We start from the raw sequence: 16,573 nt of genomic DNA, 5'->3' as shown, positions 1-16,573 counted from the left end.
AACCAACATTCAAAGACAGAGGAGATTGGCCTAAAGCATCTCAATAATTTGATCTAATAACACACATTTAACTGAAGTTATTACTCACTCACTCGTTTACACAAACAGACAGTCAGTCAGCCAACTGTCAGTACCTCGATCGAACATTAAAAATTGTATTTTTCCTTTTCGATTGTGCAAAAAACAAACCAGAGAAACAATTGCAAAGTGTTCGTTGTTGTTACCTATTGGATTTGTAATGAATGTTATTATAGACAACAGCATTGTTGTTAGGGATAACGACACGGTTGCCAACGTTGATAGAGTTCTACCAACAATGGTAGATTTTTTACTGTTTTGTAGATTTGTAGAATTCTTGATGTAGATTTGGTAGATTTTAGAAAATATTCCACTCCAACATAAATTTTCTATAGAAATAAAATTTTGACAAAATTTACTATAGAAATACAATTTTGACAAAATTTTTTAAAGAAATAAAATTTTGACAAAATTTTCTTTAGAAATAAAATTTTGACAAAATATTCTATTGAAATAAAATTTGACAAAATTTTCTATAGAAATGAAATTTTGAGAAAAATTTCTAAAGAAATAAAATTTTGACAAAATTTTCTATAGAAATAAAATTTTGACAAAATTTTCTATAGAAATAAATTTTTGACAAAATTTTCAAAGAAATAAATTTTTGAAAAAATTTTCAATAGAAATAAAATTTTGACAAAATTTTCTATAGAAATAAAATTTTGACAAAATTTTCTATAGAAATAAAATTTTGACAAAATTTTCTATAGAAATAAAATTTTGACAAAATTTTCTATAGAAATAAAATTTTGACAAAATTTTCTATAGAAATAAAATTTTGACAAAATTTTCAATAGAAATAAAATTTTGACAAAATTATCTACAGAAATAAAAATTTAACAAAATCTTCTATAGAAATAAAATTTTGAGAAAAATTTCAATAGAAATAAAATTTTGACAAAATTTCCTATAGAAATAGAATTTCTATAGAAATAAAATTTTCTATGGAAATAAAATGTTGACAAAATTCTCTATAGAAATAAAATTTTGACAAAATTTTCTATAGAAATAAAATTTTCTATAGAAATAAAATGTTGACAAAATTTTCAATAGAAATACAATTTTGACAAAATTTTCTATAGAAATAAAATTTTGACAAAATTTTCGACAAAATTTTCAAAAGAAATAAAATTTTGACAAAATTATGTACAAAAATAAAAATTTAACAAAATCTTCTATAGAAATAATATTTTGACAAAATTTTCTATAGAAATAAAATTTTGACAAAATTTTCTATAGAAACAAAGTTTTGAAAAAATTTTCAATAGAAATACAATTTTGACAAAATTTTTTATAGAAATAAAATTTTGACAAAATTTTCTATAGAAATACATTTTTGAGAAAATTTTCTATAGAAATAAATTTTTGACAAAATTTTCCATAGAAATAAAATTTTGACAAAATTTTCTAAAGAAATAAAATTTTGAGAAATTTTTCAAAAGAAATAAAATTTTGAGAATATTTTCTATAGAAATAAAATTTTGACAACATTTTCTATAGAAATAGATTTTGATAAAATTTTCTAAAGAAATAAAATTTTGACAAAATTTGCTATAGAAATAAAATTTTGACAAAATTTACTATAGAAAGGAAATTTTGACAAAATTTTCTATAGAAATAAAATTTTGAGAAAATTTTCTATAGAAATAAAATTTTGACAAAATTTTCTATAGAAATAAAATTTTGAGAATTTTTTCAAAAGAAGTAAAATTTTGAGAAAATTTTCTATAGAAATAAAATTTTGACAAAATTTTCTAAAGAAATAAAATTTTGACAAAATTTTCTATAGAAATAAAATTTTTACAATATTTTCTATAGAAATAAAATTTTGACAAAATTTTCTAAAGAAGTAAAATTTTGACAAAATTTTCTATAGAAATAAAATTTTTACAATATTTTCTATAGAAATAAAATTTTGACAAAATTTTCTATAGAAATAAAATTTTGACGAAATTATCGATAGAAGTAAAATTTTGACAAAATTATCTTTAGAAAAATAATATTGACAAAATTTTGTATAGAAATAAATTTTTGACAACATTTTCTATAGAATTAAAATTTTGACAAAATTATCTACAAAACTAAATTTTTGACAAAATTTTCAATAGAAATAAAATGTTGACAACATTTTCTATAGAAATAAAATTTTGACAAAATTATCTACAGAAATAAAATTTTGACAAAATTATCTACAGAAATAAAATTTTAACAAAATTTTCTAAAGAAATAAAATTTTAACAAAATTATCTACAGAAATAAAATTTTACCAAAATTTTCTATGGAAATAAAATTTTGACAAAGCTTTCTATAGAAATAAAATTTGGACAAAATTTTCTATAGAAATAAAATTTTGACAAAATTTTCTATAGAAATAAATTTTTGACAAAATTTTCAATAAAAATTTTTCTATAGAAATAAATTTTTGCGAAAATTTTCTATAGAAATAAAATTTTGACAAAATTTTCCATAGAAAAAAATGTTGACAAAATGTTCTATAGAAATAAAATTTTGAGAAAATTTTCTATAAAGTAAATTTTGATAAAATTTTCTATAGAAATGAAATTTTGACAAAATTTGCTATAGAAATAAAATTTTGACAAAATTGACTATAGAAAGAAAATTTTGACAAAATGTTCTATAGAAATAAAATTTTGACAAAATTTTCTATTGAAATAAAATTTTGACAACATTTTCTATAGAAATAAAATTTTGAGAAAATTTTCTATAGAAATAAAATTTTGAGAAAATTTTCTATGGAAATAAAATTTTGACAAAATTTTCTATAGAAATAAAATTTTGACAAAATTTTGTATATAAATAAAAGTTTGGCAAAATTTTCGATATAAATTATATTTTGGCAAAATTTTCTATAAAAATAAAATTTTGACTAAATTTGCTATAGAAATAAAATTTTGACAAAATTTTCTATAGAAATAAAATTTTGACAAAATTTGCTATAGAAATAAAATTTTGACAAAATTTACTATAGAAAGAAAATTTTGACAAAATTTTCTATTTAAATAAAATTTTGCAACTTTTACTATAGAAATAAAATTTTGACGAAACCAAATACTTATGTTTTCAATTAAAATTTAAATAGAGTAAATTAAAATATATTCAAATTAAATATTTATTTATTACAAGATAGTTTTTGACATATAAATATATAATATTGATATTGATTATTTATATAATTATAGTTTAAATTTAATATTAGTTGGTGAAAAAATTATTCGTATTCCGAATACTTTCATATATCAAAATTTCCCTCTAATGGCATTCCTAATAAATATATTGTCTTTCTGTCTTTTTCTTTCTATTTTTTTGCATTTCTGCACTTAGCCTAATGATAAAGCAAACCTGTATTACAAATGTTATGGTTTTTGCTCAAGTGCAAAAACTAACTTTGCCACAACTCGTTACCGGCTGTTTCTTTCACACTGGACTTTTTTTTTATTTTTACGTTTTTCACCCCACTTTATTGTTGGCGTGAGTTATTGAATAACCTGTCGAATCAGCTGTTTGTGTTTACAGAAGTATTTGCTTTTATTGAGTTTGTTGTTTTCTTTTTTGTTTTGTTTTGCTATTAAATTTCTACATTTAATTCTAAGAAAAATCTCATTTATACAAATCATTGATGTTAATGGATGCCAATAGATGATGCACTGGAAAAAAAATCGAATTGTTTTTGGTGAATTGTAAATTTTTGCGGAATAAAGGGAAACAAAATGAAGGGAGAGGTTTACAAAATAGAAGAGATGCTCTGGTCTCTCAATTTTTCTATGATATTGATGATAACTATTATAGAGATCAGTTTGGAGAAAACCTCTAAGTATAATAAATCCCTCCGAAATATACATAATAATGAAGTTCAACATGTCAATATATGGATCCAGCGTGTAGTAATAATACCATGCTCTCTCAATTTCGTCCTGTAGGTTAGGTTAGCTTAGGTTAGGTTTCTCCTGTAAATGAGATTAGTTTGGAGAAAACAATTAAGAATAATCAATCCTCCTATATAAGCATGGCATACACACATCTAAACATACTGTAATAATGCTAGGCTCTCTTAATTTTTTTTACCAAATTGGTGATAACTATAAATGAGATTTGTTTGGAGAAACCAATTAAACCCCTGAGAGGGGGCTGCCAATAAAATTTCAAGAAAAATCGTCACTGTTCGATAAAAATCGTCATAATCGGCCCTTGCATTTTAAAAATCGTCGGCAATATAAATAATATTCAAAATTAAAAATATTTTCTGGGTAAACACAAAACAAAAGTATTTATTTCACATACAAAACATAAAATTTATGTACACAACTATGCATTTCAATAAAATAAAATATAAATATGCAAAAAACATTAACATAAAAATCATTTTCTAGTTAAACAATATTTCGCAATTTTTTGTATAAAAATCTATTTTTCTAAAATATTGTTTTTAATTGAGTAACATTTTTATTTAAAAATTAAATATTTTGAAACTCAAGAAAAAGTCGCGTTTTTTCAAAAACAGGTGATTTTTTATGGTGTTTGCGATAGATAACTATATGTGGTTATTTGTTTATACTGTACTAGAATTTTATAATTATTATATATTTATAATTAGTAAAAGTTTCTTTTGCACATTCTGAGTAAATCATTATCAATTTTGGTATTAAAACACCTTGAGTTATTTCATTGTAGGTTATTTTTGGAACAGAATATTCCTTCCAATGAATTACTCTCCAGCTATCATCTAATTTTAGTTGTTTGCTTAAAGAAAATAATCATGATTATTTGTACAAATTTTGACAAAATTTTTCAAATTTATTTTAATATTTTCAAAAATTTCTTAAAAATGTAAAAACTTTAATTCCCGAAACTATGTGTCTAATGAACGGACTTAATATCGTTAAAATCGGGAAAGAACCGGAATTGTCCATTTTGTGAGTAAAAAATCGTCAAAATGCCGATAAATCAGCAAAATTGGCAGCCCTGACACTCTCTCCATCATAAACGAAATTAGAATCTCCAACACACCGATATATAGATCAAGTATTTGGTAATAATACTATACTCTCTCAATTTTTCTCTAATATTTCTGAGAGCTATAAATGAGAGCTTGAAAACAACTAATCCCCGGAATAAATGATGCTAGAAGCTCCAACATGTCCATATATGGTTTATAGTGGTAATGCCGGGCCCTCTCAATGTTTCTCTGATATTGATATAAAAAGAAATTAGAATCTCCAACATACCGATATATGACTCTAGCATATAGTGATAATGCTATGCTCTGTCAATTTTTCCCTGATATTGGTGAGAAATATTAATGATTTTTTGTCAAAATTTTATTTCAATAGAAAATATTGTCACAATTTTATTTCTATAGAAATTTTTGTCAAAATTTTATTTCAATAGAAATTTTTGTCAAAATTTTATTTCTGTACAAATTTTTGACAAAATTTTATTTCTATTGAAAAATTTGTCAAAATTGTATACCTATAGAAAAGTTTGTAAAAAATTTATTTCTATAGAAAATTTTGTCATAATTTTAATTCTATAGAAAATTTTGACAAAATTTTATTTCTGTAGAAAATTTTGACAAAATTTTATTTCTGTAGAAAATTTTGTCAAAATTTCATTTCTATAGAAAATATAGCCAAAATTTTAATTTTATAGATAATTTAACAAACATTTTATTTCTAAAGAAAATTTTGTCATTATTTTATTTCTATAGAATATTTGTCAAACTTTCATTTCTATAGAAAGATATCGCAAAACTTTATTTCTATTGAAAATTTTTACAAAATTTTTGCATAATTTAGTATCTATACAAAAATTTCTTTAAGTTTATTTCTGTACAAAATATTGGCGAAATTCTATTTCTATAGAAAATATTGTTAAAATTTTATTTCTATTGAAATTTTTGTCAAAATTTTATTTCTACAGAAAATTTTGTCAAAGTTTTATTTCTATAGAAAATTTTGTCATTATTTTATTTCTATAGAAAATTTGTCAAACTTTCGTTTCTATAGAATGATATCGCAAAACTTTATTTCTATTGAAAATTTGTACAAAATTTTTGCATAATTTTGTATTGATACAAAATTTTTTTGAAGTTTATTTCTGTACAAAATTTTGGCGAAATTCTATTTCTAAAGAAAATATTGTTAAAATTTTATTTCTATTGAAATTTTTGTCAAAATTTTATTTCTACAGAAAATGTTGTCAAAGTTTTATTTCCATAGAAAATGTTGTCATTATTTTATTTCTATAGAAAATTTTGTAAAATTTTATTTCTATAGAAAATTTTGTAAAATTTTATTTCTATTGAAATTTTTTACAAAATTTTTGCATAATTTTGTATTGATACAAAAATTTTTTGAAGTTTATTTCTGTACAAAATATTGGCAAAATTCTATTTCTATAGAAAATATTGTCAAAATTGTATTTCTATAGAAAATTTTGTCAAAATTTTATTTCTATAGAAAATTTTGTTAAAATTTTATGTCTATTGAAAATTTTATGCAAAATTTTATTTCTATAGAAAATTTTGTCAACATTTTATTTCTATAGAACATTTTGTCAACATTTTATTTCTATAGAAAATTTTGTCAAAATTTTATTTCTATAGAAATTTTGTCAACATTTTATTTCTATAAAAAATTTTGTCAAAATTGTATTTCTACAGAAAATTTTGTCAAAATTTTATTTTTTATAGAAAATTTTGTTAAAATTTTATTTCTATAGAAAATTTTGTGCAAAATTTTATTTCTATAGAAAATTTTGTTCAAAATTTTATTTCTATAGAAAATTTTTCAAAATTTTATTTCTATAGAAAATTTTGTCAACATTTTATTTCTATAGAAACTTTAAAAAATTTTGTCAAAATGTTATGTCTATAGAAAATTTTGTCAAAATTTTATTTCTATAGAAAATTTTGACAAAATTTTATTTCTATAGAAAATTTTATCAAAATTATATTTTTGTAGAAAATTTTGTCAAAATTTTATTTCTATAGAAAATATTGTTAAAATTTTATTTCTATAGAAAATTTTGTCAAAATTGTATTTCTATAGAAAATTTTATCAAAATTTTATTTCTAGAGAAAATTTTGTCAAAATTTTATTTCTATAGAAAATTTTGTGCAAAATTTTATTTCTATAGAAAATTTGATCAAAATTTTATTTCTATAGAAAATTTTATCAAAATTTTATTTCTATAGAAAATTTTATCAAAATTTTATTTCTATAGAAACTTTAAAAAATTTTGTCAAATTTTTATTTCTATAGAAAATTTTGTCAACATTTTATTTCTATAGAAAATTTTGTCAAAATGTTATGTCTATAGAAAATTTTGTCAAAATTTTATTTCTATAGAAAATTTTGGCAAAATTTTATTTCTATAGAAAATTTTATCAAAATTTTATTTTTGTAGAAAATTTTGTCAAAATTTTATTTCTATAGAAAATATTGTTAAAATTTTATTTCTATAGAAAATATTGTTAAAATTTTATTTCTATAGAAATTTTTGTCAAAATTTTATTTCTGTAGAAAATTTTGTCAAAGTTTTATTTCTATAGAAAATTTTGTCATTATTTTATTTCTATAGAAAATTTGTCAATCCTTTATTTTTGTAGAAAGATATCGCAAAACTTTATTACTATCGAACATTTTTACAATTTTTTTTAAGTTTATTTCTGTACAAAATATTGGCAAAATTCTATTTCTATAAATTAAAATTAAATTAAATTAAAATTTTATTTCTACAGAAAATTTTTTCAAAATTTTATTTATATAGAAAAATTTTTCAAAATTTTAATTATATAGAAAATTTTGAAAAAAAATTACCGATTTGATAAAAATGGACCAAAATCAATCAAATTCCTTTTGGTCCGACCATTGAACCAAATTTAAAAATTAATAAAAAAAGTGGTCCGTTCATACCAAAATGGCAACCATGATCAATACTATAGTAATAATGCTATACACTCTCAATTTGATGTTAGTGAGAGCTATAGATGAGATTATTTGGTGAAAACAACTAAGAATAATTAAACCACCGAATAAATGAAGTTAGAATCTCCAACATGTCGATATATGGTTCAAGCATATAGCAACACTGATATGTTCTCCCAATTTTTGTCTGATTTTGGTGAGAACTATAAATGAAATTAGCTTGAAGAAAACAACTAAGAATAATCAATCCTCCAACATGTTGATGTGTGTATCGAGCCTACTGTTATAATGCTATGCTCTCTGAAATTTTCTCTCAGATTGCTGAGAACTAAAAATGAGATTAGTTTGGAGAAAACAATTAAGAATAAACAATCCCCCTTCAAAAAACGAAGTTAGAATCTCCATACATGTCGATATTGTAACAAATATCTATTATTTCAGTAGAAAATATTATTTTATTATTTCTAAAAAATGTTTTGCAATAAAAATTCCACATAATTTTTAGAGTGTTCACACAATCTCACCTGACACATGGTATGGTGTAAGTATTACCATTCATGTCCAAAGAAATCTCCGATAATTCTTTTATCTAACGAGTACAGCCATAGTGGCTAGTGCATATTTGCCATAATTGCAAGTGGAAGATAAATGCTGACGAGAGTGCAGTAACAACATTGGTAACAATGGAATTACCTGGAAATAATGGCATTCAATACAAATGCATCCATAGTAGCACATCACAAACAATTAACAAGTACGAGCGTTATTCATGGTTAGCTGAATGGTAGGGGAGGAGGGATTTGGCTTCTAAAACGGCAGACTGGTTAAAGGTTATTAAGCTCGTGTTGATAAACATTAGCTAGAAGCAAAACAAAATGCTGGCCACAAATTCACTTCATCATCATCATCATCATCATCGTCTTCGTCGTCATCGTCTTCGTCGTCATCGTCATCATCCATGTGGCATGTGGCATACATTTTTTATTTCTTCTACCACTTAGTTTTTTTATGGGATGGTTTTTCCATAGAAGGAGCGCGTAATACATATACGGATGAATATCAAATACCACACAGATGCTTAAGAAAAATTGTATAACAAATGTGTTAACAACTTTTTATACCATCTAACTCGAAAGTGTCAATCATTTTTGTTATGATAGTTCTTATGGTGTTTAGTGGTTTTAGTCTGGTATTAATACGAGACGAATAAAACCATGAAGGTGAAGATCAGCCATAGTAAACTGTAAGTTTTAAGGAAATATTAAAATCAGTGTGAAGGAACTAAAGTAGGGCAGAATCGATTTCGCCCATAGAAATAATTGTAAACGGCATTAAAAAATAAATTCGTTAAGTGTAAGTGTAACTACCAATATATGGTATCAAACTGAGAACAGACGTTGTCAACATGAGAGCGATAGAATAACAAATACCGTTCATGATCTTACCCTCCATAGAGAATAGAATAGAATGGAATGAAGATAGGATAAGACTCTTAGGTTAGGTTAGGTTAGGTGGCAGCCCGATGTATCAGGCTCACTTAGACTATTCAGTCCATTGTGATACCAAATTGGTGAACTTCTCTCTTATCACTGAGTGCTGCCCGATTCCATGTTAAGCTCAATGACAAGGGACCTCCTTTTTATAGCCGAGTCTGAACGGCGTTCCACCTTGCAGTGAAACCACTTAGAGAAGCTTTGAAACCCTCAGAAATGTCACCAGCATTACTGAGTTGGGATAATCCACCGCTGAAAAACTTTTTGGTGTTCGGTCGGTGTGGTGCCATTGCACCACGGTGGCTCCCACCGTGGACACTCATTTTCCGCTATGTTCGGGAGGAGACCTTATCATAACAAATGAAATGATCAAAGGTGCCAAACAAATGTTCTCACCATTTAAGTCGTCTAAACCTGATGGCATATTTCCGATACTACTTCAAAAGGAAGTGGGAAATATAGCACTCCATTTAGCCGAAATTTAAACGAAATTTATAAAAAAAAATCTATGCATAATTTGTTTTAAATAAAACTAGTATAAACTATCTTATTTTTTTCCAAAACCTTTATCGTAATGTAATTTTCTGCCCTATTTTACAGATTGTTTTCTATTTTGTTAATTATAACGTTAGTTTGTTTATGTTGTCTATTTATGATACATTCTCATATTTTACAAATATCTATTATCACTAGTTATTATATTTAATTTGCAGTTTTGCCAAATTGATTTTTGTGTAGTCATTTATTTTATTGTTATGACTGCAACTATTTTTATTATTATATTTATGGCTTTTATTATTCTAGATGCGTGTAAAATGGCAATATGCTATGACTATCATCAAACATTTCAACAAATGTTTGCATAATACTGGTATAGAAATAAAAACAATGAAAAAAATTAAAAAAAGTATATACGGCCGTAAATTCGGCCAGGCCGAATCCACCATGGATTACATAGAAACTTGTAATAAAGACTGTCATCCACAATCGAAGTAATTGGGTTGCGGTAACAATTGTTTATGGCAAGGTATCTTAAAACTTTTTTTAGAAAACGGTGTTATCTCCAAAAAAAAAAAAAACAAGGCCGATTAAATACGTATATAATTCAGTTTGACAAAATTTTTAATAGAAATAAAATTTTGACAAAATTTTCTATAGAAATAAAATTTTGATAAAACTTTCTATAGCAATAAAATTTTGACACATTTTTCTATAGTAATAAAATTTTGACAAATTTTTCTATAGAAATAAAATTTTGACAAAATTTTCTACAGAAATAAAATCTTGACAAAATTTTGTATAGTAATAAAATTTTGACAAAATTTTCTACAGAAATAAAATTTTGATAAAATATTCTATAGAAATAAAATGTTGACAAAATTTTGTATAGTAATAAAATTTTGACAAAATTTTCTATAATAATAAAATTTTGACAAAATTTTCTATAATAATAAAATTTTGACAAAATTTTCTATAGAAATAAAATTTTGGTAGTTTATTTTTGGGGATCGGTTTATATGGGGGCTCTATATAATTATGGATCGATATGGACCAATTCTGGCATGGTTGTTAGAGACCATATACTAACACCACGTACCAAATTTCAACCGGATCGGATGCATTTAGCTCCTCCAAGAGGCTCCGGAGGTCAAATGTGGGGATCGCTTTGTATGGGGGCTATATATAATTATCGACCGATATGGACCAATTTTTGCATGGTTGTTTGAGATCATATACTTACACCATGTACCAAATTTCAAGGGCCGATGTTGATTTTGAATAAAACACAAACTATAAAACACATACTATATTGGTATTACTCAATTATGTATGGAACAAAATATCGGAAAAATGGGCGCCGCGACCTCGGTGGCACACCTTCATCCGATGGTCCAAATTTTCGATGACGCTGAGGCATAATGGAGGTTCTATGCCGTTAATGTGCCGAATTATCTCATCCTTTAGCTCTTGAATTTTTGCTGGCTTATCGACGTACACCTTTTCTTTCAAATAGCCCCAAAGAAAAAAGTCCAACGGTGTCAAATCACATGATCTTGGCGGCCAATTGACATCACCATTACACGGCCATAGCATTTATTGCGCAAGAGAGCCATTGTTTCGTTAGCTGTGTGGCAAGTGGCACCGTGCTGCTGAAACCACATATCGTCCACATCCATATCTTCCAATTCGGGTCATAAAAAGTTCGTTATCATCTCACGATGGCGAACACCATTCACAGTAACTGCCTGACCAGCCTCATTTTGGAATGTAAGCGGCCCGATGATGCCGCCAGCCCATAAACCGCACCAAACAGTCACTCTTGGATTCTCATTCGCCCAAATGCGGCAATTGTGTTTATTGACGAAACCACTGAGGTGAAAATGTGCCTCATCACTGAAGATGATTTTCTTCGAAAATTGATCATCCACTGTTGCCATTTCTTGGAACCATTTAACACGTTGTTATATTGTGTATCTCTCCATGGTTCAAATTGAGTAAGTCTGAAATTGAGAAATGTCAAATAAAATTCGGAAAAAACTTGGCGTTTAGGTGTGGTTCACATTCAACATCGGCCCTTACAATTTAACAACCCTTTTACTAACTCCATGTACCAAATTTCAACCGGATCTGAGCTTCGGTTTATATGGGGGCTATACGTAAAAGTGGTCCGATATGGCCCATTGGCAATACCGTCCGACCTACATCAATAACAACAACTTGTGCCAAGTTTCACGTCGATTGCTTGTTTCGTTCGGAAGTTAGCGTGATTTCAACAGACGGACGGACATGCTTAGATCGACTCAGAATTTCACCACGACCCAGAATATATGTACTTTGTGGGGTCTTAGAGCAATATTTCGATGTGTTACAAACGGAATGACAAAGTTAATATACCCCCATCCTATGGTGGAGGGTATAAAAATTACAAAAAAAAAACTATATATATGAATGATATTAAGCTTTCCACTAAACCGAAGCAAATTGGGTTGGGAAGCTCTGCACTAAACAAACTAGGAATAATGCGAATCTGTGAAGAAAACGAAAAACAACGACATTTTTATAGCCGATTTAACTTTATTTTAGTTCATGAAAATTAATTAATTTTAGTTCAATATGAGAAAATTTTTCTTATTTAATTTTGCTTACACAGAAAAAAATTCACGAAAATTTTTCCAACTAAATTGAGGTTCAAAAAATATTTAATTACAAATTTAATTGAACAATAATTTTTTTATTCGAAAAAAAAAATCAATCACAAAAATTAATAGCATCAATTAATTTTTTAATTGAAACAAAAAATAATAGCATCAATTAATTTTTTAATTGAAACAAAAATTAATACCATCAATTAATTTTTTAATTGAAACAAAAATTAATAGTATCAATTAATTTTTTTAATTGATTCTATCATTTTTGGTAAAAATTAATTGGATCAATTAATTTTGTGATTGAAGACAAAAAATATTTTTTTGAGATCACAATTTTATTAAATATGAAAATAGTTCATATTTTCCTAAAATGGGTGAAGTTTGCTGAAAATGAAATAATAAGTTTCACAAAAGAGTAAAGTTTACTTAAATTGTGGCTGTCTAGAACTTCATATAGGGCTAAAGACATTATAATAATTCTTAATTTCAATTTTTATTCCAAAATATGACATTTTATTAAACAACAGCAAGAAAATATTTTTTATAATAAATTTTCTTTAATTTGACAAAAAAATATTATCTAATTTCTATCATGGTGCAATTACTTAAATATTTTAGTTAAAATATTCTATAATTCTAATATCAACCTACATTTTCTTTCATGGTTGGTTCAATTTTTTCTGGGTGTAAAAGAAAATATATAAGGATTTCTGTTCCAAAAAGTTAAGTGATACGATTTTATCTTAACATAAAAGAAAATTTTATTTGGTCAACTTGGCTTTAATTCTAAAAAAAATTCTTTAATATTTAGGAAATCGTCTTTAAATGTGTGGACTTTATCTTGACTGCAAAGTAAAAAAGCGTGCAAAAATAGGAGATGCCTTTCAACACTTTATTTTAATGAGAATTTTACTTGACACATAGTATATTTTCCACTAGAAGTCGAGTTTGAATTTAAAAATTTATAATAACCTTAACACATTTCAAATGAAAAAAAAAACAAACAGAAAAAAATAAAAATTATTTATGTCCTATAAATTATATTTCATTAAAAAATTATATTTTATTAGGTTTTGTATAACGTGACTTTGAAATTTATCCATTTAATTTAGTGGGTCGTTGAATTATTTGGCTCCCCCTCCCCCCGCCATCCCTAATCTAATATCTGTACCAAGAACTGTGCTTAGATGTTTGCTTGGTAAATGATATTTATATGAGTACGTGTGTGTATGTCTCTCTGTATGTGAGAGGCTTTACCATATCGATCTCTAAATCTGGCAATCACCAACCACTGTTACCGCAAAAATTCCTCATATAGTGGTTCTGGTGGTTATTGTATAAAATGTCAAAATCTTTTTATTGCAAACATTTCATTGTTTAAGTATGTTGTTGTGTTTTTTTTTTTAATTGAACAAATTCTTAAAATATTTCCAACCATGGATAGCAACGAGGAGGTAATAAAATGAATTTCAGCCATCCGATTTTAATTCAACAACCCTGAGAGGGAATTGAGAGAGGTTAAGTTGAAGAGTGTGTGTGCCACTCTTTAGCTGTGACATAGAGCATGGAGATTTGTTGTAAATTATGATGGGTATAAAGAGATAAACAAATAAGATAAATGTCAAATATATTTTTTTAAATAGTAAATTTCTAAGAAAATATTGGAGATAGATATAAAATGAATTTAAATTAAAATAAAAATTGACTAAAATATTTTAAATCCTTTAATAAACATTTATTTTTTGCATAAATTGGTGTTTTCTCAAGTTCGAGGTCTTGAAAAATATTAATTTATTATCCACACAAAAATATCGAAGAAAATTCTAATATTTAGTTAATTTTGATCAAATATTTTATCTACCTATCTACACCTATCTACACAGAGAAACATATCTCAAAATGTTTTGCAATTAAAATCTTAATTGTTAAGACAATAGCTTTACCTGCTATCTTATTGTAATTTCAATTAATATAAATTTGTAATAAGCTAAACTAAACAAGTATATACGGCCGTAAGTTCGGCCAGGCCGAAGCTTATGTACCCTCCACCATGGATTGCGTAGAAACTTCTACTGAAGACTGTCATCCACAATCGTATTACTTGGGTTGGGTTGGGTTGGAACCAAATTATGCGATTTGATTGAAATTTTCATTGAATGTTGGGGTTGGCATCTAGACAAAAATCCGCTACATTATTTTTCGATATTTGGTCGGGGAGGGGGACCACCCCTTTGCCCGAATCTTTTTTTTTTTTTTGAAAGTACAAACAAAACTAAACTCCCCCGACTGAAATTTTACGGAAAAATGGCTTATGAAATTTATATCAGGTTCTTAATTTTTTAATAAAAATAAAAGGGCATAGGGAGACATCCGCTTCTCTTAAGTACATACAGAGAAACACTTAAACTTTTACCGAGTTACTTGAAATTTACAGAGGACTGGGGAGAGGTTACGATATTAATAGTTGATACCTGATTTTGTGATATTTGGACGGAGGAGAGGCCGCCCTTTTAGGCTTATAATTTGCTTGACATTTTCTGGGACGTTTACAAAAGATACGCTACATCACTTTTCGATATTTAGTCGGGGAGGAGGTCTTCCTCTAAAACTGCAACAAAAAACAACAATTCTTAAGTTTTCTTGAAATTTACATAGGCAGTGGGGGAAGTTTATGAACGAAGAGGAAACCTTCCTTGCCCCACACTTGAAGGAAAGTTTCAAGAATTTTCAGGGAAGGTTAGGGGTGATATTCACTACGGTGTTTGTCGTTGTTGTATCGGGGAAAGTGATGTCCCTTTAAAACAATAGAGTAAAATTTAAACATCGCCGATCTACTTGAAATTTACAGGGAACGTGGGAGGAGGTGATTAAATTTATACATGATTTTAAAATTAGTATATGATTTTTCGATATCTGGTTGGGGATTGAAATAAACTTTGTCGATTTACTTCGATAGAATTTATAGGGACCATTGAGTCGTTGCTAAATTAATATAGGGTACGTGATAGTCCGATATCAGGTCGGAGTGGAGCGAAGGTGGGGAGAGGTTTCCCTTTTGTCCGTTTTTTTCTTAAATTGAAAGTAGAGGGTTGTCCGTAAATGGGAACTCGGTACATAAATTGATGATTTTTGCACAGGCTTCTGCTAGACTTCTTTTTAGTAAAGAACTTAAATTTACATGAAATTGGCAGCCAACGTAGAGGGTGCATCATTTTCCAACATTTTAGCAAATGTTAATGTGGTAAAATTTTTTACTACTTTTGCTTTTCCCGATTTATTGGATGGGAAACAGTAATTCTTTGTATGTTATAATATAGTGCTTAGTTTTCAGATATGTTGAGGAGAAGGATACCTTTCCTTGACAAACCACACTTAAATCACAAGAAATATAGAAGATTGTCCAACTACTTGAATACAGAACATTATTAAACAAATTTGGAGGAAAGGGTACACCCACTCCCGCCGTATTTGTACCTATAAACGAAAAATCAAGTAGTCCGATTTGTTTAAAAGACTTCAAATCTTTTCGAATTTGTTTTCAGCACGAAGGATATAGTTGACTAAGTTAACGCAAAATGTTCCTCCAAATACGCTTCGGAAGGCGCAGCGAAGCGGGCCGGGTTACGCTAGTGTTTTCTATAAAAATAAAATGTTGGTAGATTATTTTTGGCTCGAGTGGCAACCATGATTATGAACCGATATTGACCAATTTTTGTGTGACTGGAGATCGGCTATATATAACTATAGACCGATATGGACCAATTATGGCATGGTTATAAGCGGCCTTATACTAACACCACGTTGCAAATTTCAACCGGATCGGATGAATTTTGCTCCTTCAATAGGCTCCGGAGATCAAATCTGGGGAACGGTTTATATGGGGGCTATATATAATTATGGACCGATA

At 26.6% G+C, this 16,573-nt stretch overlaps 1 protein-coding gene across 4 annotated transcripts in view; it reads left to right on the top strand.

The window, feature by feature from the left end:
• LOC142226767 (CUGBP Elav-like family member 2) overlaps window positions 1–16,573 on the top strand; it is a 551,331-nt gene that overhangs the window by 257,404 nt on the left and 277,354 nt on the right. The window lies entirely within an intron of this gene.

The sequence above is a fragment of the Haematobia irritans genome, chromosome 2, assembly GCF_050003625.1.
Source record: "Haematobia irritans isolate KBUSLIRL chromosome 2, ASM5000362v1, whole genome shotgun sequence".
In the NCBI taxonomy this organism is placed as follows: domain Eukaryota; kingdom Metazoa; phylum Arthropoda; class Insecta; order Diptera; family Muscidae; genus Haematobia; species Haematobia irritans.
Note: the sequence above shows the minus strand (reverse complement) of the source record. Positions and strands in the feature narration are given on the sequence as shown.